The sequence below is a fragment of the Scyliorhinus torazame genome, chromosome 2, assembly GCF_047496885.1.
Source record: "Scyliorhinus torazame isolate Kashiwa2021f chromosome 2, sScyTor2.1, whole genome shotgun sequence".
Lineage (NCBI taxonomy): Eukaryota > Metazoa > Chordata > Chondrichthyes > Carcharhiniformes > Scyliorhinidae > Scyliorhinus > Scyliorhinus torazame.
The window spans coordinates 74,980,871-74,997,051 of record NC_092708.1 but is presented as its reverse complement, the minus strand read 5'-3'; positions in this window follow the sequence as shown (position 1 = coordinate 74,997,051).

Below are 16,181 nucleotides of genomic sequence, written 5' to 3'. Positions count from 1 at the left end.
AGATATGAGTCACGCCAACCTACAGTTGGAGCTGGACCCTGCCTCCCGACCATATATAACGATTAATACACACCGGGGCCTGTATGAATATACACGTTTGCCCTTTGGAGTATCCTCTGCCTGCGCTATTTTTCAACGCATTATGGAGGGCAGTTTGAGAGGTTTACTTAGAGCTGTCTACTTAGATGACGTTTTGATCACAGGGACGTCGGAGCAGGAACATTTGGAAAATCTGGAGACTGTCCTTAGATGCTTTTTGGAGGCTGGAGTCCGTTTACCTCGCACAAAGTGCGTCTTTCAGATGAAGGAAGTAGTCTACCTGGGTTATCGGGTGGACTGAGAAGGTTTGCACTCCGTCGCAGAGGAGGTGCGTGCGATTCAACAAGCCCCCGCCCCGACTGACACTTTTCTCGGCCTTGTAAATTATTACGGGAAGTTCCTCCCCAATCTGGCAACTACGCTGATCCCGTTGCACCTTCTGCTAAAGAAAAATCACACCCGGGTTTGGGGTCAGCCGCAAGAAACCGCTTTCCGGCGGGTAAAACAACAATTATCGTTGTCTGGGTTACTAACCCACTATGATCCTGGAAAGCCTTTGTTCGTCACATGTAATGCATCCCCGTATGGTATTGGGGCCGTCCTGTCCACAAGATGGAGAACGGGGCCGAGCGGCCGATAGCTTTCGCCTCCCGCACATTGACTGCAGCGGAGAAAAAGTACGCGCAGATCGAGAAGGAGGGCCTGGCAGTGGTCTTTGCGGTGAAACGTTTCCACCGGTACGTGTATGGCCGCCATTTCACTATCGTGACTGATCATAAACCTCTGCTGGGACGTTTCAGAGAGGATAAGCCAATACCGCCCATTGCTTCCGCACGGATCCAGCGCTGGGCTTTGTTGCTTGCTGCATACGAGTATTCTCTGGAGCACAAACCAGGAACGCAGATAGCAAATGCCGACGCACTGAGCCGATTGCCTTTATCGACCGGCCCCATGTCGACCCCCAAGGTTGAAGTGAGGTGGTTGCAACCCTAAATTTTATGGACACCTTGCCTGTCACGGCATCACAGATCCGTAAGTGGACCTAGACAGAGCCGGTCCTGTCAAAGGTTCGGCACATAGTCCTGTATGGTGGGCAGCATAGACAGCTCCCAGGCGAGTTGCGGGCACTTTCCTCCAAGCTGTCAGAATTCAGCGTGGAAGACGGCATCCACTTGTGGGGGATGCGTGTGATTGTCGCGGAAAAAGGACAGGAGCTGATACTAAGAGACTTGCACAATGGGCACCCAGGTGTGACCAAAATGAAAATGTTGGCCCGGAGTTATGTCTGGTGGCCAGGCCTCGACACCAACATTGAGAAGGTGGCCCAAAACTGCTCCATTTGCCAGGAGCATCAGAAGCTTCCGCCGGCCGCGCCCCTACATCACTGCGAACGGCCAGGGTGGCCTTGGGCACGCTTGCATGCGGATCTCGCCGGCCCTTTTCTAGGATCCATGTTCCTTCTATTAATCAACGCCCAGTCTAAATGGCTAGAGGTGCATAAGATGCTAGGGACAACGTCCTGCGCAACAATTGAGAAGATGTGTTTGTCTTTTAGTACGCATGGCCTCCCCGAGGTGCTGGTCACGGATAACGGCACTCCATTCACAAGTGAGGAGTTTGCGAGGTTCATGAAGATGAACGGCACACGCCATATCCGCACTGCCCCTTACCACCCGGCTTCAAATGGGTTGGCGGATTGCGCAGTGCAGACATTCAAACGAGGCCTAAAGAAGCAGTCTTCCGGATCAATGGACACGAGACAGACTCGCATATTTTTTCATATAGGACCACTCCCCATGCGGTGACTGGGGTAGCTCCTGCAGAACTCTTAATGGGCCGTAGACTTCGCACCCGCCTTAGCATGGTTTTCCCGGACATTGGCGCAAACGTACGCCGCACACAAGAACGGCAGGGACATGGTTTTTCTTGGCATCGGCCGATTCGGCAGTTTGCGCCCGGTGACCTAGTGTTCGTTCGGAATTTTGCTGGTGGTGCCCAGTGGGTCCCTGGCGTAATCTTCCGCCAAACGTGCCCTATATCTTACCAGGTGCAAGCCCAGGGTCGTCTCCAGCGCAAACGTGTAGACCATGTTCGGTCCAGAAGACTATCCCTTCCAAAGATTATCCGCCCCCGGAGCTCATTTCTACAGCCACAGAGACCAGAGACAATGGAAAGTAGTCCTCACAATCTTCCTCTGGTGCCTCACTCAAAGCCTGCGCAGGTCGTTACAGAACTGCGTGGAGATAGAGACGCCAAGATGACGGAGGCAGCAGACTCTGACTCAGAGATGGAGACACAGGATGCATCAGAGGGGGAATCCTCGGGCCCACGGGCCATGGATGAACAACCGTTCCGCCGTTCATCACGGAAACGCCGGTCTCCATCTCGTTACACGCCACCCGATCCAACGCCTCGTGCAAATGGTGTCCGGCCTGCGGCAAAACAAGTCCAACGCCCTCCTTCGCCAGGGTCTTCGGTGGATTCCTTGGACTTTGGGGGAGAGGGATGTTATAACCTGCCTGCTTACCATTGGCTGGGGACTAATGACAATCCCACAATCCTGTGGGAGTATGAGCTTCCCCAATGAGGGGGGCAGAGAAATGATTGGCAGACTCCCTGTATAAATAAAGCTGGCCAGTTTGGAACCAGCAGGAAGGAGTGAGCAGCAAGCGAAGTTGCTGCTTCTGTTGTATATATATGTTATTGTAAATAAATGTTATTTCTTTGTGTCCTTAAAACTCGTGCTGGATTCTTCGTGGCCCTCACAAAACTGCAATAGCATTTGATTTGAAGATTGAGTGAAGCATTTGAAATGCTCTGCTTTGTTTTTCAATATGAGCTTTGACATCTGACACGCAGATTCAATATTGTGTTGCTAAAGTTGGTGAAGGAATGCAGAGTGCAGTCACCTTGCAAATGTATTTGAACAAGTAACTTTCATGACCTGGGTTTGTTCACTGTCAAAGTATAACACAAGTTTTCTGGCTCTGTCTGATCAACTGATGAATCAGTATTTCTCCATGTTAAACATCACTTGGAGGAAGCTCTGAGGGTGGCAAGGACTCAGAATGTACTGTGAGTGGGATACTTCAATCTCTATCACCAATAGTGGCTGATGCACGATCAAGTGCACAAAGACTAAAGTTGGGTACAACTGTGGCTTTATTACAGTCAGCTGTGTGGCCTCCTGCTGCAGCTGCCGAAATGGCAGGGCACTGGAGGTCATGCATATTTATACAGTTCTCCGTGGGCAGAGCCAGCCGGCAGAGGCTACTGGCGAACCTGTAGTGCAGGTCCTACCTTACACCTCCTATTACAGCGGTTCATCACATTCACCCTGTTAAAAATGAGTCCGGCAGGAGTGACATGAAACTATATACAATTAGTGCAATTATGTACAGTGGTAGGGAAAGAAAAGGCAATGTTAACCGTCCGGAGTCCATCAAAGGTTCAGCCGGTCCGGTGCTTTGGTGCTTCGTTGGGAGCGGCATAATGGTGGCGGCGAAGTCGGTGCTGGCGGTGGTGGAGGTGGCACCGATGGCGGTGGTGGCGGTGCTGATGCTGGCCAGTCATCGGGGAATTCTGGGAGCGTGCCGAAGTCCTCTTCATCCTCTTGTGCGGAAAAGGGGAGGGGGGGTGGTCTGGTGGGGTCAATATTGGCGGCGCGGAGGGAGGTGGGGGGGGCGCATTGGTGGGGGGGGGGGGGGTGTTGGGGTGGAACCTGACGGTGCCAGGTCCCTGAGTGAGACAGTATCTTGGCGGCCGTCGGGGAACTCAATGTAGGCATATTGAGGGTTGGCGTGGAGCAGGTGAACCCTGTCCACCAAAGGGTCCGCCTTGTGGAGTTGGACGTGCCTACGGAGAAGGACCGGTCCTGGAGCAGCAAGCCAGGTCGGGAACGACACCCCGGATGTGGACTTCCTGGGGCAGGTAAAAACACGTTCATGGAGTGTGTTATTAGTGGCGGTGCACAGTAGTGACCGGATGGAGTGCAGAGCGTCAGGGAAGACCTCCTGCCAGCGAGAGGCTGGGAGGTTCCTGGACCGTAGGGCCAGCTGGACGGCCCTCCAAACCATCCCATTCTCCCGTTCTACTTGCCCATTTCCCCAGGGGTTGTAGCTGGTCGTCCTGCTGGAGGCTATACCCCTGCTGAGCAGGAACTGACGCAGCTCATCGCTCATGAATGAGGATCCCCTGTCACTGTGGATGTAGGCGGGGAAACTGAACAGAGCGAAGATGGTGCTGAGGGCCTTGATGACGCTGGCAGACCTCATATCGGGGCATGGGATGGCGAAGGGGAATCTGGAGTACTCATCGACCACACTGAGAATATACGTGTTACGGTCGGTGGAGGGGAGCGGCCCTTTGAAATCCACGCTGAGGCGTTCAAAGGGGCGGGAAGCCTTCACCAGGCGCACACGGTTCGGCCGGTAGAAGTGTGGCTTGCACTCCGCACAGACCTGGCAGTTCCTGGTGACTGTCCTTACTTCCCCGACGGAGTAGGGCAGCTTGCAAGCTTTGACCAGATGGTAGAATCAAGTGACCCCCGGGTGACAAAGGCTGTCGTGTAGGGCCCGGAGTTGGTCCACTTGTGCGCTGGCACATGTACCTTGGGAGAGGGCGTCTGGGGGCTCGTTGAGTTTACCGGCGTGATACAAGATCTCGTAATTATAGGTGGAGAGCTCGATTCTCCACCGCAAGATTTTATCATTCTTGATCTTGCCCCGCTGTGTGTTATTGAACATGAAGGCTACCGACCGTTGGTCCATAAGGAGAGTGAATTTCTTAGCGGCCAGGTAATGCCTCCAATGCTGCACCACTTCAACGATAGCTTGGGCCTCCTTCTCGACGAATTTCCGAGGCATGAAGGGTGCGGGAAAAGAATGCCACGGGTCTGCCTGCCTGGTTTAGAGTGGTGGCAAGGGCGACGTCTGAAGCGTCGCTTTCTATTTGGAAAGGCAGTGACCCGTCCACTGCGCGCATCCCGGCCGTGGCGATGTCTGCTCTGATGCGGGCGAAAGCATGTTGTGCCTCGGCTGCAAGGGGGAATTGGGTGGACTGAATGAGTGGGCGGGCCTTGTCCGCATAGTTTGGGACCCACAGAGCTTAGTAGAAAAACAACCCCAGGTAGCGTTTGAGGGCCTTGGGGCAGTGGGGGAGGGGAAGTTCAATGAGGGGGCGAATGCGCTCGGGGTCGGGCCCGAGGAGTCCGTTTTGGACTATATAGCCGAGAATGGCTAACCGGGTTGTGCTGAACACACACTTCTCTTTGTTGTAGGTCAGGTTGAGAAGGGTGGCAGTGCGGAGGAATTTATCGAGGTTGGCATCATGGTTCTGCTGGGAGGGGGGATCGACCTTGAGGGTCGCGAGGCCGCAGACGGTGGGGGGGGGGGGGGTAAGGCCCCGCCGAATTTGAGGGTGAGACTCTGGAGGTTGCACTGGAAGTCCAGACCCAACAGGAGTGCAGCGCAGAGATTAGGAAGGACATAGAGGCGGAAGTTACTAAATTCTACATTGACACATCATTTTTATGTGTGTCTGATGTTGCTCCTAACATGCCCTCCTTCACTCTTCATTGAACCAGGGTTGATGTCCCTGGACAGTGAGGGTGACTGTACAAAAGCCTCGGATCGGGGCGGAGTGGGATCCGGAGGCTAGGGAGATACTTTGATTGGTAGGGTGGACCGCGAGGGAGCAGCGCCTTACCGTATCTGGGTGAACAAAGCTATCGGTGCTCCCGGAGTCCAGCAGGCACGAGGTCGCGTGGCCGTTGATGTTAACCGTCGTCGACGCGGTGGCCAGGTTGTGCGAGCGAGATTGGTCCAGCGTCATCGAAGCGAGCTGCGGGTAGCCATTGGATGCTTCAGATGGAGAGCGTATGTGGTTCCGATATCGGGATGTCCGGAGACCCTGTGGGGGACAAGATGGGGGCTCCCATTGTGCGTCTGGCGTGGGGGGGGGGGGGGAGGCGATAGCGTGCGCAATCGCAGGGACTGCGCGGGCCTGGCACACAGCCGCGAAGTGGCCCTTTTTACTGCAGGCTTTACAAACGGCAGTGCGGGCCGGACAGTGTTGGCGGCGGTGCTTCTGCTGACCGCAGAAGTAGCAACGGGAACCCCCGGGGTGCGCAGATCGGCTTGCGGCACAGGCGTATTGCGAAGGCAGGGCCCCGGCTGAGGAGGTCGTCGGCGGGGTCCAGGAGGGGTAGGAAGGAGTAGAAGGGTGGGCAGCGCGGCAGGAGAGGTACGATTGTACGTTACGGAATGCGACCGTCATGAAGAGCGCCAAGGTTTTCGTCTCCGCCAGTTTGAGCGTGGCCCCTTCCAGCAATCGTTCTCGGATCCGGTCCGTCGCAATCCCGTCACGAAGGCATCGCGCATGAGGAGATTCGAGTGTTCGGCGGCCGTGACGGCCTGACAGTCACAGTCCCGGACGAGTGGGATTAGGGCCCGCCAGAAGTCTTCAATGGACTCACCAGGTAGTTGCGAGCGGGTGGCAAATACGTCCCTGGCGAAGAGCGTGTTCGTCCTCTGCGCGTAGTGTTCTTTGAGGAGTTCCATTGCTTTTGTGTGGCGTCTTGGATCAACGGGAACACGCTGGACTCAGTCTGGAGTACAGGACGTTTATCTTCTGAGCCTCTGTTGGCGCGGGGTCCACCGTGATGATGTAAGCCTCAAAACATGCTAGCCAGTGAGTAAAGTCTTTCCTGGAGTCGGGCGAGTGCGGATCCAGCTGCAGGCGATCGGGCTTAATTCGAATATCCATTCTGTGAAAATCTGACTGTAATAAACTGATGCACGATTAATTGCACAAAGACTAAAGTTGGATACAACTGTGGCTTTATTACAGTCAGATGCATGGCCTCCTGCTGCAGCTGGCGAAATGGAAGGGCACTGGAGGTCATGCATATTTATACAGTTCTCCGTGGGCGGAGCCAGCCGGCAGGAGCTATCGGCGAACCTGTAGTGCAGGTCCTACCTTACATCTCCTCTTACAGTGGTTCACCACAGTAGCACCAACATAGACCTTGCAGGCCGGGTCCTAAAGGACGTAACTGCTAGACATGACTTGTGGCAGGGGATGAAGGAACAAACAAGCGGGAAAAGCATTCTTGACCTCATTCTTATCAACCTGCCTACCGCAGAACCATTTTCCCATGACAGTATTTGTCGGAGTGACCACCTCACTGTCCTTATGGGGATGAAGTTCCATCTTCACATTGAGGGTGGTGTGGCACAACCATCGTGCTTAATTCAAACAGATCTAGCAACTCAGAACTATATCCATGAGGCGCTGTGGGCCATCATGTGCTAAAGACAAGGCTGAAGCATTCGCAACAGTCTTCAGGCAAGTGTGCTGAGTGGATGATCCAACTCAGCCCCCTCTAGTGGTGCCAGTCTTCAACCAATTCAATTTGCTCCATGTGATATCAAGAAATGATTGAAGGCACTGGATACTGCAAAGGCTATGGGCCCTGGTAATATTCTGGCAATAGTACTGAAGATTTGTGCTCCAGACCTTGCTGCATTTCTTACAAGTGCAGCCACAACACTGGCATCTACCCGGTAATGTGGAAAATTGCCCAGGTATGTCCTGTCCACTACTTGCCCAACCCAACCAGGCCAATTATCGCCCCGATGTGGAGATGCCGGCGTTGGACTGGGGTGAGCACAGTACGAAGTCTTACAACACCAGGTTAAAGTCCAACAGGTTTGTTTCGATGTCACTAGCTTTCGGAGCGCTGCTCCTTCCTCAGGTGAATGAAGAAATCTGTTCCAGAAACACATATATAGACAAATTCAAAGATGCCAAACAATGCTAGGAATGCGACCATTAGCAGGTGATTAAATCTTTACAGATCCAGAGATGGGGTAACCCCAGGTTAAAGAGGTGTGAATTGTACCAAGCCAGGACAGTTGGTAGGATTTCGCAGGCCAGATGGTGGGGGATGAATGTAATGCGCCATGAATCCCAGGTCCCGGTTGAGGCCGCACTCATGTGTGCGGAACTTGGCTATAAGTTTCTGCTCGGCGATTCTGCGTTGTCGCGGGTCCTGAAGGCCGCCTTGGAGAACGCTTACCCGGAGATCAGAGGCTGAATGCCCTTGACTGCTGAAGTGTTCCCCGACTGGAAGGGAACATTCCTGCCTGGTGATTGTTGCGTGATGTCCGTTCATTCGTTGTCGCAGCGTCTGCATGGTCTCGCCAATGTACCACGCTTCGGGACATACTTTCCTGCAGCGTGTGAGGTAGACAACGTTGGCCGAGTCGCACGAGTATGTACCGCGTACCTAGTGGGTGGTGTTCTCACGTGTAATAGTGGTATCCATGTCGATGATCTGGCACGTCTTGCAGAGATTGCCATGACAGGGTTGTGTGGTGTCGTGGTCACTGTTCTGAAGACTGGGTAGTTTGCTGCAAACAATGGTTCGTTTGAGGTTGCGCGGTTGTTTGAAGGCAAGTAGTGGGGGTGTGGGGATGACCTTGGCAAGATGTTCATCGTCCCGTCAGTCCACTTTGATCATCAGTAATGTGATGGAGGTGCCAGCAACCGGTCTATCAAGTGGCATGGCTCAGCAATAACCTCCTCCCGGCGTTCAGTTTAGGTTCGGCCAGGGTGACTCAGCTCCTGATCTCATTACAGCCTTGTTTCCAAAACAGACAACATGGATGAACTCCAGAGGTGAGATGAGAGTGACTACCCTTGACATCAAGGCAGAATTTGACTGAATGTGGCATCAAAGAACCCGAACAAAACTGGAGTCAATGAGAATCAGGGGTAAAACCCTGATTCTCATACCAGGCAGAAAGGAAGAAGGTTGTGGTGGTTGGAGGTCAAACATCTCTGTTCCAGTATATCACTGCAGGAGTTCCTCAGGGTCTTGTCTTAGGCCCAACCACCTTCAGCTGCTTCATCAATTGCATCAGAAGATCAGAAGTGGGGATGTTCATTGGTGATTGCACAATGTTCAGCACCATTTGCAACTCCTCAGATAATGAAGCAGTCCATGTCCAAATTAATCAAAACATGGAAAATATACAGGTAATATTCACACCTCACAAGTGCCAAGCAATGACCATCTCCAACTAAAGGGAATCTAAACATTGCCACTTGACATGTGCAGGGACACAGTGCTGCCTACTCACCCTGGCCACCCTGAGGAGGTCGTGCAGTTTTTCCAGCACTACTGGCTGGTCCAAGCAGTGTTGCTGGTGGCGCTGACTGCCTCTGCCACCTGCACCCTGACACAACTGATGGCTGCAGCTGGCAGTCTCCTTCCGGGGCCAGAGTACAGGGTGGCCCGCCTCTCCTCCACCACCGTGAAATGGGGTGCCACTCTCCTTGCTGCCATCTTGTTGGCTGGGATGGTGTTTGTGGGGAGTGAAGTGTGTCTATGCGCTGAATCTTGTTAGCCTCCTGTGTGTCAACTGCGAAACTGGCGAATCCCGCACTGTTTCTCAATGGAATTGATTGTGTTCCACGTGGTGCCGGTGCTAGCCCCTTAACAGTCGTTGAATTGGTCCAGGTGCGGAGCCTGTTTTGCAGTCATGGAACTCCACAAATCCTGCACCGGCATCAACACTCAGTCTCAGGACCGGGGAATCCGCCCGATAGTTTTTATGATTAAATGTATTATCGCGTATCTAAATGAAAAACCCATGCTCTCTTCGTGTCAGTGAATTTTCCAATTGATTTTCATGAAGAAAAATATAGTTTGATTGATTTTCCAGTTTATATCTATTTGGGCAGATGAAAAGTGTTCTCCTCGAATAGTAAAGCTCACTCATTAATCCAAATATCAAGCAACAGATCTGGTTGAGTTTAGATTTGTTTTAATTGCATATTATAATCGTAATTTAAAATGACACAAATCAATGTTTTTTTGTGCAGCTTTGGAGGATATTTTTAATTGTCAACACATGATTTAGCAGGCCCAATGATGGAAGGACAGATTGTCAGGAACTCATTTTTGGTTAAATATTTATACATTATGAATGAATAACCTTGGCTTATCTGAAAAGTAAAATGTCTTCCTGAGAATGGATGACATTTTAAGCAATCTGAGTCAATATGTCTGTTTTGATTCTTTCGTTCCCTCAACTCTTCCCACAACAGTGAAATTTCCCGATGACTTCTTTTTTATTCCCCATCACAAGTCCTTCCAATCCTCTGCAGGAGATTGCACCAACAATGACACTGGAAAACAACGCTAAATATATGAGGTGAAACATAATTTAGTAAAAAAAAGTAAAGTAAAATCGCTTATCGTCACAAGTAGACTTCAAATGAAGTTACTGTGAAAAGCCCCTAGTCGCCACATTCCGGCGCCTGTTCGGGGAGTCTTGTGTGAGTTGATATAGAGAAGAATGCTGGGTAATGTGGAGATATGTATATGCATAGCAATGTATATAGTTGGATGTACGACCTCCGGCCAGCAGATGGGGATGGTGTTCCACCACGTGAGTCCACAGATCGGCAGTTGGTAGTAAGTCGTACTTGAGGACAGTTGCATTAGAAGTAGATTTTTTAAAAAAATAGAATTTACAGTGCAGAAGGAGGCCACTCGGCCCATCGAGTCCACACCGGCTCTTGGAAAGAGCACTCTACCCAAGGTCAACACCTCCACCCTATCCCCATAACTCAGTAACCCCACCCAACACTAAGGGCAATTTAGCATGGCCAATCCACCTAACCTGCACATCTTTGGACTGTGGGAGGAAACCGGAGCACCCGGAGGAAACCCACACACACACGGGGAGGATGTGCAGACTCCGTACAGACAGTGACCCAAGCCGGAATTGAACCTGGGGCCCTGGAGCTGTGAAGCAATCGTGCTATTCACAATGCTACCGTGCTGCCCCATGTAGCTCCAGGAGAATTCACTTATTCGTTACTGTTTGTATTATAGTTTGTTCGTTGTCTTTCCACATGTTCATTTTGTCAATAAACTGTCTTATTAGATGTTCTGTGTGCATATTTACAACGGCTACAACACAAAACACAACATGGTACCAAGAGTGTAGAACAATTGAAGATAACTACGGAAAAGACGGAATAAAGAAAAAAGAAAATTCTTCCATCTACCTGGTAAACTACTGGCAACTGGAACTCAATGCACGGAAAGACTGTAAAGTTAGAAATGGAAGGTCTGAAGCCACCTCACCAGCTTCAAGACAGCGGTAATGTAGATGAGAATTGTAATGTTTTTAAGCAGCATTTCAAGCTCCATGTTACAGCCCTTGGTCTGCAGGCACAGCCTGACAAGAGGCGTATTGCGTTGCTGCTCATGGTAGCAGGTCTTCAAGCCATCAAAATTTATAATACCTTTGCGTTCGACAGCGAATCAGAAAGCAAGAGTTTTGACCAAGTACTACAATCCTTTGATCGACATTGCTCCCCCAACAAAAATGAAATGTTTGAGAGTTATACCTTTTGCCCAGGTACTCAGAAGGCTGGCGAATAGTTTGTTAATTTTCTAACCAACTTGCAGTTGAAGGCTCAGCTGTGCATTAAATTTACTACTTTAAAGTCGTTGATGCTCCGCGATCAGATAGCATTTGGGATATCAAATGACAAGGTATGCGATAGGCTTTTAACAGAAGATGAGCTTCAACTAGAAAATGCAATCAAAATTTGTCATACCTACGAGCTACCTGTACAGCAGATTAGCGCGCCCAATCTGAAAAATTTTGGCGCCAATGTGGAAGAAGACGCTAGTGCCATAAGCATCGTGACGCAGTTGAATAAGAAACGTGGTCTCAGTGCGGGCGGCCAATTTAAGCGACCGACCAGGTCCGCCATTTTATGCCAGTGATACAGCAATCGACATTTGTCATGACAATGTCCAACATTTTGGAAGGCGTGTTCCAAGTGTGGATGAACAAATCAATTTTCGAGGCAATGTTTTTCATGACCAACAGTGGACCAAACAGGATCACTCAATGTGATTGATGAGGTGTTTATTGAAGACCTGTTTTCCATCGATCTGATTTTGACTGGGGACACAACAAGTCCGAATATGCAAAGTGAAGAAGTCTTACTTACCAGTAGCAGCAATAGTGATGCTGATACTATGGAAGACAGATGGACAATTCCATTGATGCAGAATGGCACAGTGATCAAATGCAAGCTCGACACGGGAACGAGGACCAATCTTATAAGTTTGTCTGATTTGAACGGGCTGCGAGTTAAACCGAAAATCGTTAATCAAACAAGACCACTGAAAGCGTTCAAAAGTTTGCTGACATTAAATGCCTCGCCAGTTGATGGGCATGCAGTACAGCGTTCGAGTGCAAGCACCATGGATCAACCAAAATCCTCAATCCAATAAGGGAATGAGATTGCGATGTTAGAGCATGTGAGCTTGAAGCATGGATAGACAACAGAAGTCACATCATACCATTTTCCATTGTGCACACGGAATGTGAGTCTATCATGAAGCGGAAGCATGATAGAGCTCGTTGAGTGGCTGTACATTCCAGACAGAACTGAGACAGAGGATGAATGCAAATGGCAACAAGATGAAGAAAAGAAGGAGCCAAAAGGAATTACAGAATTCTGGTTGACAGTCTTCAAAAATGTGGTTTGCTCAGTGACATGATACAAGAGCATGATGAGTCTATCTTAAAGCATTTACAAGATGTAAAAATGACTTTTTCAGATCCTGGACAGCCACTGTGTTTTACTCTGGAGTTTAAATTTGAAGCAAATAAGTTTTTCACAAATGAAGCAGTGACAAAAACATACCTAATGGAGTCGCATCCTGATGAGTCAGACTTTTTCTTCTTTGATGAACCAGAAATCAAGTGATGCACAGGGTTCCAGATCGTCTGGAAGAAAGGAAAAAACATCATATTCAAAACCATTAAAATGAAGCAGAAGCAGAAGCGTTGGGGCATTGGTAGGACCGTTACGAAAACTGTACCAAATGACTCTTTCTTTAATTTTTTTAATCCTCGTGAATTTTCGGAGCATGGAAAGCTGGATGATGGTTCTGCAGCAAGACTCGATGCTGAATTTGAAATTGGTCACTTTTTGCATGAACACATAATTCCACAAGCAGTGGCATAATTCACAGGATTAGCTATTGCAGACAATGATGATGATGATGACTATGATGATGATAATTATGATGATGATGATCACAATGATGATGATTATGATGAGGAAAGTGAAGAATCAGATAATGAACTAGAAGAGGAAGACTAGGAAAGTTTATTTAGTTTATTTGGCATCAGTGACGAGGTGATAACAAAAAGCATCCAATCTGTGCAGAACAATAATGTGTGTGAAAGCTCTCAGATGGAGTGTGCAGCGGCTGGAAGTGAGATTGAAACAGCAGAAAAATTAGCTGAGAGCAAATAAACCTCCAATAGATTACTGGTAACTGAAGAAATAATTCCCATTTTGGAGAAATTGGCTCCAGAGAAGTACGATGAATTATCCTATGCCCACGGAATAGTTCCTGCAGTGGATTCCCAAGTACTCGAGGTCAGTGCATCAAAAGACTTACAGCAAGAACAGATGGATACATTTTTGTGCAGTTCCACAACAACAGATGAAGCATGTATCATTATATCAGATGAGGACGAGCCACTAATTGAGACTAAAACACAAAGTAAAGAAGTAATGCCCAATACTGATGACTTTGATCCAGCTAAGATACCGGAATACGAGGGTTTGCAGATCATTCCAGAAGTGGCAAACTTGCCTGCGACCTTGAAGGCATTCAAAAGTATGCCGGCATTAGATGCCCCACCAGTTAATGGGCATGCAGTACAGCATTCGAGTGCAAGCATCGTGGATCAACCAAAACTCCTCAATCCAGCAAAGGCTCCAGAATCGGCTATTGTGGCAGAAGAGCCAGAAACAGCTTCCACAGCAGAACAACCAGAAACATCTACCACAGCAGATGATTCAAAAGCAGCTGCTACTGCAGACGATCCAGAAGCAGCTATTGCAGCACAAAATCCATAAGCAGCCATTGCAGCAAGGGATCCAGAAACAGCTAATCCATTGGCCGAGACCAGTAACAAGAATGATGCTCCGGGTGCACAGGCAGATGTGAGTGTGAACTGCCCCAACTTCACAGATGATGCCACTAAAACTAAGAAGAAAAGGAGAAGGGAAGAGCTTGTTGTGTTATGTACTCTGGGATAACACAGACTGCAACTCGATGCAGCTTTGACCAAAAGATACTCCAGACATTGAACCAATAGCACAGTTCTCTATGAGTTCGACTCTCCTGCTAATCTTGCTATAGTAACTCAGTCTAACTAACCAGTCTTCTCTAAGCCACGTGATGGGTGTGATGCTTCTGATCTGCCCCTGTCCTACTCTCTTAAGTGTCGTCTGTGGAAAGAGACAGAGCATGTGTGCCCTGTCCTTATATATGGGTTGGGTAATGCCCCCTTGTGGTAGTCTCAACTCTGGGTGTCTTGACTGCTCATTGGTCGTGTCCTATTCTATGTGTTCATTAGCTGTATGTCTGCATGTCATGACGTCTCTGGTGCTCCCTCTAGTGTTTACTTAGTGTATTTACATTAACCCCTTGTGTATTGACAGTGATGCATATCACCACAGAGCTGATTATAAAAAAGAGAAGGAAGGGTAAGAAAAGAGTAGAGGGCACAGTTGGTCGACCGGGTAGCAGCTGTGACAGTGAAGACATAGGGGCTGGTTTAGCACACTGGGCTAAATAGCTGGCTTTTAAAGCAGACCAAGGCAGGCCAGCAGCACGGTTCAATTCCCGTACCAGCCTCCCCAAATGGGCACCAGAATGTGGCGACTAGGGGCTTTTCACAGTAACTTCAATGAAGCCTACTTGTGACAATAAACGATTTTCATTTTCATTTCATTTCATTTTCATATGACCATCGGCAATAAGACCAATATACAAGAGCACACACAGAATAGGAAGCATCGCTTCAAAAGGCTGAAAGAGTTGGTGACACAAAGACCAGCCAGAAAACCAGTTTTTGGAAAGATGAATCAAGATCACACATTCGGTCAAGGTTCAGGAGACCAACAAGAAGGTCTCGTTAACCTGAAAGACTGAACATGTAATGAACTGTGTACAAGGGACACGTTTGAAATTGTCGTGCATTTCATGTTTTGTAAAGCACAGTTAGATTTATATATGTGATATTTTTGAAATTATTATGCATATCATGTTTTGTCAAGCACAGTTATATTTGTTAAACAATCACATTTCCAAAGGAACAGGGATGTATATAGTTGGATGTATGACCTCCGACCAACAGGTGGGGACGGTGTTCCATCATGTGACTCCACAGATTGGCAGTTGGTAGTAAGTCATACTAGAAGACAGATGCATTAGAAGTAGCTCCAGGAGAATTCACTTATTCATTACCGTTTGTATTATAGTTTGTTAGTGATTTTTCCATGTGTTCATTTTGTCAATAATCTATCTTACTAGTCAAAGAACTAGATGTCCTGTGTGCATCTTTACAATGGCCACATAACAGGTAGTATTTTGTACTTTACAAAAGCATTTAAAATGCACCTAAGTATTTTCACACCTACAACCAAGATAATGGAGCACTCAGCATGGTGTTGTGGCAAAGCAATCATTGCCATTGTGTGAAGCACAAAATGTTATTTTAATAGTTTTCTCATAAAGCCGTTTCTCACAAAACTAATAATACAAAAGAAGCTAAATCTGCAGTGGTTAGCATTGTGCTGCACCTATGAGATCTACTCACAGGAACATCTGTTTACCTCTTGGTTTGCAATTACCACATCAGGGGCCACAATTATATCCTTGCATTTTCTTTTCTCGAGGAAGCGATGGCTGTTGCACATCCTTCTTGATGAAGTGAAATTCCAACCTTCATTGAACTTCTAATGGATATCAATTTATCATTCACAGTATTTAATTTGCACAAAAATATTTAAGTTTCAAAGTTTCGCTTCGAGCAACCGTTCAAACTTAACAAATTTATTCTCAAAATTTTATCATGCTGTCTATTAACATGCAGGGAAACATTGAAGAAGGAGTTGATGAAATTCTAAAATAATATATTTATTCTGCAATACTTAACAGAAGGCGTATTTTATCTTAATAACTATCCTGTTATGCGATAGACAAAAAGCTGTGAACTTAAAAGGATGTGACACTG